Raw genomic sequence first — 13934 nt, 5'->3', positions numbered from 1 at the left:
CTATTTTCTATGACGAAGCTTTAGTGTATTTCACTGAAGGGTACTACAGTGTTATCTATAATATACTAAATATACTTCAACGCAATATATTACTATATATTACTTTCACCTTTTCTTTCAAAAGTGGGGACGGCATTCTGATGGTCCACGGGCAACGACAATTTAATAACCGGTGGGTCGTAACCCGACTATCTCATGCAATTTAAAAAGAAAATTAAGGCCTGTAACTCACACTTTATAGCAAATTAAATTTTCGTGTTTAATTAAAAATGATTTTTGATCGACGCTTTTGCAAGACGTTTACCCAATACAACTACGACTTTGTACAGTAAAATTGGGTAATATACAAAAAATCTTAATATGTTGTAGATCTTCGGCCCGTTTGTATGTACAGAATAATCAAAAACAATATGGCACCTACGCACGACAGATGGAACGCGACACACTTGTGGATTGCTTCTCATATTTTTAGCAGCGATAGTCATACCGAAGCAACGCGAAGATTTTGTAGTCGTTCACAAGAAACTTTTTTTAATAAATGTATTAAACAGGTAAAAACAGATGAAAATACTAAAACATCAAAGTTTCGAACGTATTATACATTGATTTAATTAAATTAAAACGTACCAAGCCGTACCGTGAAGATGGTTCATAAAAACGAACCGAATGCTCTTAGCTGCATTTCTCCTAATTTCATTACGCTTATGTAAACACTGCCGGCTCGCAGATCCTCAATATATAATATTTTGTATAATGCCTACCTCGATCCTTTTTTTTATGACAACCCAATAACAAAAATGCGTCCCTATATTAAAACTTGGTGAGTAGATTTTTCGGTAAAGGAAAGTCTTATCCTGAGAAAATATTATGAGTCGGAGCAGATAAGTCTGGGCCCCGCACGACTTCCCATTTACAGTCTCCGAAGGAATTCCTATTAGTGAAGGTTGTTTCCTTTCTGACGGACCCATAAAAAGTTCTCTTTTAAATGAATGTTCCGCGCGGCCCTCCAAACAAAATGTTCAACTTACAATGCTTGAAAAGGCTGTAAAAACAAACGTAGCGTTTATCGTGATTACAGTTCGACGAAACGCTCGGGAACAATTATTAACAACCTATATGTACGTGTGTGTGTGTGTGTCCTGGACTTTTTGCGTGCGCTTCATCAGAGTTGTATTTTATTTAAATTAATCTTGTTATTATTTTGACAAAAAATTATGTATTGTTGGGTACCCATATAGCCTATCTTGTTTAAAACGGCTATGGGAACCCATAGACATCAGAACGAGAATACCGCGATTACCTTGAAATATGAGATCGAAATCTCAATTGTAATTTGATATAACGGCTATCCTACTATTCACAGAATTGACTGCTTCCCGGCAGAAATAGAAAGGATGTTCCGGTGCAAGCTTATAGTCACCCTACAGTAAAGAGTCTTAGTTCTGTTAAAATTATTACATGTAGCTAAATATCTATTGAAAAATACGTTAGGTATTTTAAATAGCTAAATATTTCAGCCAGAATATTATATACTGTGGGGCTTCCAAAATGAAGTGCGAACAGTTACGATTTTTTTTTAGTTTCTGTAATACTCGTAAACAATATAATAAATCCAGCGAACTATCGATCTCATATAATATTCCCACTAATACTTTAGCGTTAACGTGCGTAAATTAAATTTAGTGTACAATATTCCCCGGTAAACTCACTATTACGTAGGCTTGGAAAGGATTAAGCCTGGCTATACTTGTCTATAAATGATCCGGGTTTCAGTACATACTACCTGGTTTAGATATTGTAGAGATTAAATCGCAAGATTTGTGTGATACTGTGACGCTCGCAATTCAGCTTGATTAAATATTTCGTTGATCACGTACTACATTTATGTTAGAACACATTATTCCTTAGAAAACGTGTGTAAATGTGACAAACTATTCGTCATTATATAAGAAGTCATCCATACATTTATCCAAGGGCGGATCCAGCTTTGGCGCCAGGAGGGGGGGGGTCACATAGTCAAATTTAGATGCGTTCGTTCCCAAGCGTTTGCCATTATACAAAGTTATTATATTATATTAAATTAATTAAATAGTGAAGGTATGTAGTTACATAAAATCTGTATGGTAACAAAATATATAAATAAAATCATTATATTCAATTAGTGGTCCACCGCAGTCCTGGAACCAGCACAGGGGGTGGTCATGACCCCCATGACCCCGCCCCCTGGATCCGCCATTGCACGTGGAAAAAACGTCGAAACATGTAAAACTTGTATTTCTTTACACTTAAAGGAATCCTAAGGCACCTACCTGTGTTCAAAATTTTTTTGATACTATATGAATTTTTTGCAATACAATGAAGTAATCTATATATTAAGGTAATATTATATAAATATATAAAAATAGATTTTGTTTTTTAGTAACACTTTCACATCTCAAGCGATCATGATGAAACTTTAGAATTTAGTTCTCAAGTAAACAAAATGAGGGTACATCCCAAAAGATATATTTTTCCTACAGTAACGCGAGTGAAGCCGCCGATAAAAATTAGTATGTAAAAATATATCAAAATATTGTTTAAACGTATGTTTGTATGTATGTCTATACTGCATTTTTGAATTTTTTTTATTGAAAACATAATACCTGAACCTGTTGTTTCTTAAAATCTTTTTTTAATATTTTTTTTATCGTTATCTATATCTACTGATATACCAATATTATAAAGAGGAAAGATTTGTTTGTTTGTTTGTATTGAATAGGCTCCGAAACTACTGAACCGATTTAATAAATTATATCACTGTTTCGAAGCTACACTATTCTCGAGTGACATAGGCTATAATCTTTTTTGAAAAAAATTAGGGATCCTTACTAAAACTCCAATAATGTAACCCAAGGTGTAAAAAAAATTCCTAAAAAATTCTTTACATCGCGTGCCTTGTGAAAACTATTGATGATAGAATAAAATAATGTACTACGATTTTGTAGAACACATTATTATTTACAAAAAGTGTCGCGACAGTATATGTCTAACTATTATAGTTGTGCCGCAATAGGTGTTTTTTTATTTAAAAAAATTAAACAACGTCAAATATCGTTGAAAATTTTGTTAAAGACCCGAGCGGAGCCGGAGCAGGCCGCTAGTTGTTTATATGGGTGAAAAATATCGTAGTCCACCTGGTGTTTAAGCTTGCCGAGCCCATACGCATTATTGCCGACACACACACCTTGAGACATAAAGTCGAAGTCTTGAATTGTAAATAAATTTAACATAATTTCAGACTGGGACAACATAACATATATAATTAGTTTACTTTTGTTGGATCCAAATTTAAAAAATATTTGAATTAATTTCGAACAAGGGTTACCTTCCACGTATATGAAGACATAATAATGAACACTCGCCACAGAATGAGCACTGTGACCTCTCTTTCTTCAAAGAATATTTGAAGAACGTACTTGTTCCTGAACAGATAAAATGAGATTTAAAAAAGAAACACTTATACCTCTTGTTAACATTTTTACCAAGTGGAATACTTCTGCTTTTGTTTCAATCAGTTGTTTTTTTTAGGTTTTCTGTATAAAAAAAAAATACAATTGATTGCAGACAAGCTTTCCCCTTTAAAGATTGGTAAGTTGTGACCGTCGCTCATGGACATCGGCAATGTCAAAGACTCACACAAACCACTGTCAGCTTTAAGTATTATTTTTCATTTATTAGGCTATGATGGTTTGAGAATATTATGAATTTTATTTCAGAACAGAATTGTATAACAAAAAACGTTTTTTTAAACATACCGTTGACGAATGCAGTAGTTTTCTATATAGTCGGGATGAGCTCAGGTCCGATACCAGGCGGTACGATAGTAAAAAAGAGATGACGGAAACATCTCAATACATTAACTGAACATAAAGTTTATGTGTACTTAAATGTTTACGCTTATTTATTTATTCGTTGATTGAAAAAGTTTAAACTACCCTAAACTAAGTTAAATGACACAATTTTTTAAATTCAGTGAATCTTTTATTTTATTTTCGTTCTGTTAGTTAAAAGTAAAGCATCTAAGATAGTAAATAAGAAAGTTTGGAGTTGTAAAAAGACAGTCAGCGTTCAATTAGATCAAATCCATTAGATTGTAGTTATCAACATCCAATAAAGTTTCATCATTTGTATAAAAAGGTCGTAAATCATTCGAAGTCGAACTATACAATAGTTGACGAGGCCCAAAAATCTTTAACTGTACTCTCAAGAGGCTACGGACCCTTCATGTCACCACTTTACTTTTTACCTTCCCGTCCTTTTCTGCGAAAATATTACCTTAACTTAGATGATGTCCTATCGGCCAAAGGTAAAGGTCTATAATTTTATTTATTTAGGTTGAGATATTTTATTTTTTATTTCTCTTACCAGAATTCTAAGTACTTACTTTAATTTAGCAATACAAAGCCAAGAGGCTAATGAATACAACAATCACTGGCTTTGGTATGTGTCACTCATTTCTACCATTGCAACTTCTATCTAGGCATTATTTACTGGTGGTAGGATCTTACTGGTGGCAGGACCTCTTGTGAGTCCGCACGGATAGGCACCTGCCTATTTCAGCCGTGAAGTAATAATGCGTTTCGGTTTGAAGGGCGGGGCAACCGTTGTAACTATACTGAGACCTTAGAGCTTATATCTCAAGGTGGGTGGCGCATTTACGTTGTAGATGTCTGTGGGTTCCAGTAACCACTTAACTCCAGGTGGTCTGTGAGCTCGTCCACCCATCTAAGCAATAACTAAATAAAAAGGCAGGAGCGCAACCTTTCGCAAATATCTTTCGTCAAACAATCACGCGCTCTAGTTTAAAGGAAAGGACAGCCGTTCTGTCAAAACAATTGAGAGCTCAGTATTAATATATGTTCACTTAGGCATTCACGCTTTTGTGTCCATGGGCTAAAATTATAGGACATCTCAAAACCAGTTGGACCGTGATACAGGATATACAGACGCATTATATGAGTCATGATTGTTACTTAACAGAAGTAGGTAAAAACTAGGCGCGACCTACAACGGTTCATTCGTCACACACCCTTGCACCCTGAATAAGACACATCACACAGAATTTATCTTCTTTTTTTTATTGCTTATATGGGTGGATGAGCTCACACCTCGTGTAAAGTGGTTACTGGAGCCCATAGACATCTACAACGTAAATGCGCCACCCACCTTGAGATATAAGTTCTAAGGTCTCAAGTATAGTTACAACGGCTACCGCACCCTTCAAACCGAAAAGCATTACTGCTTCACGGCAGAAATAGGCGGTGTGGTGGTACCTACTAATGCGGACTCACAAGAAATCCTACCATCAGTACTTATCTTATCTTTAAATTGACAAATATGAACAATAATTATTCCTAAAAAAATCACTTTCACTTGAACCATTGCAGTGTCTGGATACCATAAAAGAATTAAAGGCGAAATTTTTTACCAAACCGAACGATGTGCGGTCATGAATAAAAACGGCACAAAACAAAGTTCCGAGTATCGACCATTAAATCATTCTCCAAAGCTATTCGAACACAAAGGATATGGTCAATAAACAAACATAGCTCGACTCTGATAACTGTGGTCAGGCCGGAGTAACTTAGCGCCAAATTTATATTTCATACAAGTTTGTTTCGTGTGTGTTCCAGATGTCCCATTTAAGGATTTTATTTTCTCTGTCTCGTCCGAAATCCGAAATCTCATTTTCTTCGTCGAGCTCACCTAGTGTAATGCAACCACTAATAAACTGGTCACGTCAACGTTATTTATTGTTATTGTAACAACAAAGAAGAAAACTTCGGATATTCACTTCACGATTTTCTGAAGATTCTCTTTTAAGCCACATTTTTAACGAGAAATATATTATTACTGTTAATGTAACTAAAAAGTGGAAGAGCATGGCTATTTTCAAAATAATAATGAAATAACGTTACATCGATTTTCGATCAACTAGTAGTTAAAGTTTCTTTATGTTGTAGTTATGAGACAAGCCCATAATCAGGGAAAGGACCTTAAATTATGTGGCATTATTTGAAATTGTGTCAACATGAAGGAGCGAGGCGTGCAACGCAGCCGTGTCGTGGGCGGCGGCGGGAACCACCGGAGCTGGTTCGCCCGACCGCCCTTCGGTCCGGTAAATACAGCCTCCTCGCCTCTCGGGTATAGATTATTCGCTACGAACGAGGAGCGGAGCCAGTGCGACCCACGCGCTACCCGCGGTAGCTCGCTCGTCCCCGGACCACACTCGTAGCGCTCACGTCGATCTGAACACGCGTCTCGTAGCCGGGTCGTAGCTCGCGAAACTGCAGAGTAATGTAACCTTTCGGCCGCTACGGCTGACTCGACATCGCTATTAAAAGCATGTCATTAATACCTACGATCTCTCATTGTAGTTTTACCCTGATGTAAATTCATTTATGAAATTTTAATAAAAACACCTGTGTGATTGTTAATTTTTGTCAAATTTTCAAGTGATTACTACGTTTGTTTACTTTATGTAAGTATCACAACACATGCTCCGGAATGTTTATTATTACCAGTCGTAGTCAATCTCACAATGCTGTTGTCAGTCAATGTTATGCCAATAAAGACCACTAAAGAAAATCTTTTGGTACAACAGATATGTTTAAAAATCAATCCAATCTTTGCTGTTAAAACTACTCACTCATCCGAGACTCAATACTTTTTATTTTATATGTAACTATGATAATATAATAATATTAGAATAAAAACAAATAAACAAGAAACCAAAGAATTAGCATTCAAATTATTAAATATTAATTATATTATAGATATTTCAAATCCTTAATGAATTTAATTTATAGAAAGCTGAAAGGCTTCCTTCGTAACACTTTTAAAGTTCGAGCCTTTTTTTAACGTATTTGATTTGTAATGTAAAAGCAATCTTTAAAGCATTGTAACAAAATCTATTTTTTCGTTTAAGCAATTGATCTAGTGATTGATTTAGTAAAATTTAGTATAGCATATTATTTATTTTATATTGTCTTAACACTGATACATCATATCGTATATATTTTGAATTTGTTTCAATTTAAATAGTTATAACGAACAACAAAGTTGTTTTTACAGTGAATAGTCACTCTAGTCTTAATATATTGCAATAATACATTGAAAATTAATTTATATACCATTTATAGTTTTATAAAGAAACAAAACTACAGTTATTTAATACTGTGTGTTTGTTATCATTGAGATAGATAAAACATAGCATATATAGACATGATAGTTTCATAAAATTTCTAATTACGACCACAGGGGATACCAGGACAGATTATTATAAATAACATACAAGATACAAAGATTTTTTTTTTATTGCCCTTGTAGGCAGACGAGCATACGGCCCACCTAATGATGAGTGGTTACCGTCGCCCATGGACTTCAGCAATGCCAGGGGCAGAGCCAAGCCGCTGCCTACTAATTGTATTCGTCTGAAATTAAAAGGCGGGCGTCATTGGAAATCGTTTCGATGCGAGGCTACCAGCCGACCTCACTATCGCTTTACAAGCTTTACAAGAGACGTACAAACACTGTTCAATGAATAGAAATCAATTCAGCCAAATTTTGTTTGTACATTATAAGACAATGAACGAAAACATAGCATCTGCATAACTACTGTACATAAGCTGATTGATTGTCTTAGCCAATGCATAAATCTGTTGTTTCAAAGTCGACGAACGGTTCACTTACGTTTAGCGAACACAGTGAACCGTATTAATATTAGTACGAAAGTATGTTGCTTCCGAAATTAATCACTTATTGCCCTAACTTCTTAAATGCATTAAATGCACTAACTTCAATAAGAATAAGACCACAAGAAACATTCACAGAACGTGTAATTAACGCGAACACTAGAAATAGTATCATATAACTATAGGAACGCAAATTACAAGCAAGTTAGCTTTTTTCTCTAATAGCTGTTCGTGAAACAGAACAAAAATGTTAGTTTGGTGGTAGGACCTCTTGTGAGTCCGCGTGGGTAGGTACCACCACCCTGCCTCTTTCTGCCGTGAAGCAGTAATGCGTTTCGGCTTGAAGGGTGGGGCAGCCGTTGTAACTATACTGAGACCTTAGAACTTATATCTCAAGGTGGGCGGCGCGTTTACGTTGTTAATGTCTATGGGCTCCAGTAACCACTTAACATCAAGTGGGATGTGAGCTCGTCCAACCATCTAAACAATAAAAAAAAGTTTAAATTAACGAGAACTCTCCGACGGCGTACAAGACAACACGGCGCCAAATCAAGAATATAAGAAGTACATATTATTATTTTAGGTATGACCGCTGTGGTATCTCCATAGTCCATTATTTTAATCAGCGAATGCGCCGACGCGTTTTAGTGGTGCTGGAACAGCTCGCGGAAGCCCGCATTCGTTTGGTATAGATCACAACAGTAAAAAATTATGTCGAAGAGTTGGTAAAGACTATTCTATTGGTAATAAACCTAAACAAGAATAAACCGAAAAAAACCTAAGCACACGGGATCACTGCATCTTGAAACAAAGGAAAAATTCATAAACCTGGGCTCCATGATTGCAAATACGGGATCGTGTGAACTTGATATAGGAAGACGTATTGGAATAACAAAAAGTGCCATGTCTCAGCTCGATAGCATCTGCCGATAGACCCGATTGACACATTTCCATAAAAATCAAGCGTAAACTTGTGACAAGCTTGTGGCTCGCCTTATATAGGAAACATGGACTCTTAGAGAAAGCTAGTCGTGTTTGAGATGTGGTGCCGGAAATTCCCTGTATGGCGTATAGGACCAACGCACCAATCCTGGAACTTCAGACCTTCTCCACATGACTTTCGAGTTTTATGGTCACGTTGCGAGGAAGAACGCTGCAATCTTGAAAAATTACTCATAACCGGCAAAGTGGAAGGAAAAAGGCCAACAGGGCGTAGCCTCGGGCGCTAGTCCGATCAAATTAAGACGACACTGGACTCCAGCATCAATGTCACTATCCACTGCGCAGAGGACAGGAAACAATGGTGTAATATAGTCCGAACAAAAGTGGTCCGTAAAAGTGATAACCCTCAGCACTGAGGTACACGAAGCAAGGAGGAGGATTCGACATTCATTCGACACCAATACCCATTAATTCGTCGAATAAAAATATATTAGGTCCTTACATATGAAATTAGCGTTTTGTCGTACTGACCACTTTGATCTAAAATATCTCCTGTTTGGTTAAGAATTCCAAATTCAAATTTATAAATTCATGTAGCTGGTACATTTGAGTTTTGAAAACAGTCATTCATTTGTTTTTCCCTATTTTTTTCTTTGCCATCGCTTATTACCGCATAATGGAAGACTTGAAATATCGATATATTTACGAGTACGAGTTCTACCGTGGCACCAGTGCTGCAGAAATAGCTCGAAGGATTAATGATGTATATGGGGCTAGTGTCGCAAAAGAATGCACCGTAAGTTTTTGGTTTTAACGTTTTCGTTCTGGAAATTTCGACCTTCAGAACCAACCACGTGAACGGCCCGAGACCAAAGTGAAAATGAAGAATTAAAGGCTATTGTGGAAGCGGATCCATCACAAAGCACTTTAGAGATAGCTACAGGTTTTGGGGTAAGTGACAAAACTATATTAATCCACTTGAAGCAAATCGGGAAAGTAAAAAAAACTTGAACGATGGGTAACTCATGAATTGAGTGAATCGAACTTGCAAACACGCGTCGATTGCTATGTTATTTTGCCCAGCCGACACAATAATTAAGGGATTTTAAATCAAACGGTTACGGCAGATATCTATTGTTAGTAACTGCAAACCATGAAGGTAGAACAAGCTGCTAAACAACCGAGATTGGCCAAGCTCTAGACCACTGCTGCTTCATGACAACGCAAGACCACACACTGCACAAGAAACAACCAACGAGTTAGATGATCTACAATTGGAATTTCTGCAACATCCACCGTACTCCCCATACCTTCCTCCAACAGATTACCATTTTTTCCGGAATTTGCACAACTTCTTACAAGGAAATAATTCAACTCCGATGCGGAGGTCCAAACCGCCTTCAAAGAGTTTATTGATTCTCGCCCCATGGTTTTTTTAGTAAAGGGATCAATGAACAAATATGAGATGGCAAAAGTACATAGATAACAACGGTGCATAATTTGATTAATTAAATATATTTTACAAAAAAAAAAATACTTTATATTCCTCCTGTACAAAACGCCAATTTCATATGTAAGGACCTAATATATTTCTCGGTTGCTACATTTTAGAAGAAGGGAATTCATTTCGGAACAGCCAGCCGAACAAGCAATTGACGTTTCGTTATAATTACACTGTTAAATCAGGACTTGTAACAATATCCTTAAAATAAGGTATTCTTAAGCGTTTATAACTTATTAACAACCAGCCAATTTCTTGATGTTGTTATCTCGAACTTTTTAGCTAGCCTCTTTAAAGTTGTAGAGGCCTAAAAGATAATGCACAAGGTGCTGCTTCCTATCAATTAATGTGACTATACAATGTCCAAATCCAAAAAGTAAATCACAGTTTCTCAAATACATACTTATACTTAACTTAATATATTATATAAATACTTAAAATACATAATTAAAATAAAGGAAATAAGCTTAAGTAGTTAACTTGTGAACAAATTTTATAAATTTGCGTAATTACTGGCAGGGCGTATCGTAAACCCTCACGAGCACATACCACTTTTCTCCGTATTACTGTCATGGTCATGGTTTCCGGTTTGAAGGGTGCGATAGCCTTTATACAAAACACAAGACAAGAATTCGACGCCCGTAACCATTTTAAGACCTGGTGATCCTAATAAGTTCGTTCACCATTGCAAAAAAGGACATTAAAAATCTGCTGACGAACGGTTGGGAAAAGGAACTATCTCGCAGTTACAAAATATGTGGACAGACCGTAAAACAAAAGGGAAACCGGTGAGCGTTGTGGTCGGGTGCTCAAAAAGTCCGACCGAGTCCTGTTTAATGTTTTTGAAAAACTGAATCGTGAAATACTGGTGAAAGATGCCTCAGATTCCTTGGATTAAATTACCTTATCAAGACATCCCAACTATTTGAACTGGGCATGATGACTAGACTATGCATCATTTGCCTTCGTTAGATAATTTGATTTTGGACCATTAAGAATAGATTTTTTTTTATTTATTGCTTAGATGGGTGGACGAGCTCGCAGACCACCTGGTGTTAAGTGGTTACCGGAGCCCATAGACATCTACAACCCACCTTGAGATATAAGTTCTAAGGTCTCAAGTATAGTTAAAGCGGCTGCCCCACCCTTCAAACCGAAACGCATTACTGCTTCACGGCAGAAATAGGCAGGGCGGTGGTACCTACCCGCGCGGACTCACAAGAGGTCATACCACCAGTAATTACGCAAATTATAATTTTGCGGGTTTGATTTTTATTACACGATGTTCTTCCTTCGCCGTGGAAATCAATCGTGAGCATTTGTTGAGTACATATTTCATTAGAAAAATTGGTACCCGCCTGAGATTCGAACACCGGTGCATCGCTAGATACGAATGCACCGGACGTCTTATATCTTTTAGGCCACGACGACATCGATAATGATTGATGATTATTGGCAAGGTTGAAGATCATCAATCTAGTGTTCACAGCTCCACCTAAAGGATCAGATAGATTTCTTAATTTCATACTTCATGATGCCCAACTTGACGCTCGATTATACCGGAGGCAGCGTCAACTAAAAATTATTCCACAGGGGGGCCACACTCAATAATGAAATACATGAAGCTTTCGAAAACTATTTTACAGTATCAACTTTTTAGGAATAGTAGAATTTCAAGTCCTTCATGATCATATTGAATTCAGCAGCTCACCAATCATTTGAAGTAAAGCTATTGCCTTAATTGAAAAATATAAATTACCTAGAAAAGGGTTGCGTAATTATTAGCTAATTCTCAGCCTACGTCTGGCAAGCTGAAAATACGAGAGCGTGGCTAAATTAACTAAACGTTTTACACTACATTTTTACGACTACATTTGTGCTCCGAACCTACGCTTAACTTTAATAACAATAGACATATCAATTGCTGCTAAATGAAATTGATTTAAACCCTATGAAATTTGGGATAAATTTGCATTTGCACTAGATCGAATTCTCTTTATAAGGATACTAAATAAAGTATGCCTTGAGGTCATTTTTTTAAATAAGAATTACATATTTCCGAAGTTTCGAATATGTTACACGTCATAACAGACCACTAAGGCGATATTCATGTGTTGTGGAGTATACATTTTATAGACCCACCCTATTACCTGCTGATAATAGAGCGTCTGATGAGAACGTACGGATAGTACTACCATCCTACCTACATTTGTTCCGATTTGAAGGGTGGGATAGTTCTTTTACTATACAGCTGAGATTTAGACCTCACATGTCAACGTGGGTGGTGATATTATCCTAACCCCTGAACTTATTCTACCGTGTAAGCGATAAATAAATAAAACCTGTTTTTATAGCCCAGAGATAATTTTACAGCGCTTATTAATAGGAGAGAATATCTATTGTCAATTATTTCCAGATATAATAAAGATAAATGTAGAATAACGCAAATTTAGCTCTAACACTAGAAGCCGAAGAAGATACTCGTGGAACTCGGCAAGGGGTTCGTCGTGCAACCTAATCCATACATCATCAGCCCGCTAAGCTTCTCGCCGAATCTTCTAAGCGGGTCGCGATTCCGATCCGGTACTAGATTCATCTGCGAAGCAACTGATCTCCAGTTGTTAGATCTCCTTCGGAGGCGCTCGGGCAGCCGATAGCTAATTGAAATTGAAATAATTTTTTTGAAAGAATGATTTTAATTTTAATTATTTGGTTTTACATTACTCCCACTTGTATGTAGTAGACATTTATGTTTTCAAGGCCAGGGATTCCCCTTTTCCAGAATGAGCGGATACATCAGATCACCAAATTACTTTAAAAAAAATTTTTAAATTTTTTTTTCTATTGATACAAAATACTTAACAATTTAAAAACTTTGTAGTTATCGTGTGTGTGCTACTGAAAACTAGAGAAACAACCATACTACTACGTATTTGAGTTACACAATAGAATTTACAATGTTGGTAACAATTTACATGAGGAGGAAGAGATATTTGACACATGCAGTACCAGAAAACATAAGAGACACACATTCTAATAACGCATACTCCGGACAGCTCAAGATTATCTCCATTAGGAATATCTGTTCAGTGTATGATAAAAGGACTGAACAAGAATATTTGCGTTAGTCATGATTAATCCATGAAAAACGCTGTGACTATTCGTCGTCGTGGCCTAAAGGATAAGACGTCCGGTGCATTCGTATCGAGCGATGTACCGGTAAATCCTAGGCGGGTACCAATTTTTTCTAATGAAATACTTAACAAATGTTCACGATTGACTTCTACGGCGAAGGAATAAAAATCAAACCCGCAAAATTATAATTTGCCTAATTACTGGCAGTAAGACCTCTTGTAAACCCGCACGGGTAGGTACCACCACCCCGCCCATTTCAGCCGTGAAGCAGTAATGCGTTTTGGTTCGAAGGGTGGGGCAGCCGTTGTAACTATACTTGAGACCATAGAACTTATATCTCAAGGTGTGTGGCGCATTTACGTTGTGTATGTCTATGGGCTCCAGTGACCACTTAACACCAGGTGGGCTGTGAGCTCGTCCACCCATCTAAGCAATAAAAAAAATAAAAAAAAATAAACTATAGTGAAAACATTTTGTAAACATTACCCACTTTCATTTTTAAATTGGTACAAGCTTAACATAATCATATTGCAATACATTTCAATCTGGTCTAGCATATGAACTGAAGCTATACGCAACAACGCGTGTTTTATTTAAACATTGAAAGTGAACATGTTACGATT

At 36.6% G+C, this 13934-nt stretch overlaps 1 protein-coding gene across 1 annotated transcript in view; it reads left to right on the top strand.

Annotated features, from left to right (window-relative positions):
- Positions 1-6223: 6223 nt before the first annotated feature.
- Positions 6224-13934, top strand: part of LOC101746499 (uncharacterized) — a 31042-nt gene continuing 23331 nt past the window's right edge. The window contains exon 1 of the mRNA XM_038010655.2: positions 6224-6520. The gene's annotated coding sequence lies outside the window, so the exon portion shown is untranslated. The remainder of the gene's footprint in view (positions 6521-13934) is intronic.

The sequence above is a fragment of the Bombyx mori genome, chromosome 4 (genome assembly GCF_030269925.1).
Source record: "Bombyx mori chromosome 4, ASM3026992v2".
In the NCBI taxonomy this organism is placed as follows: Eukaryota; Metazoa; Arthropoda; class Insecta; order Lepidoptera; family Bombycidae; genus Bombyx; species Bombyx mori.
This window is presented reverse-complemented; position numbering and strand designations above follow the sequence as displayed.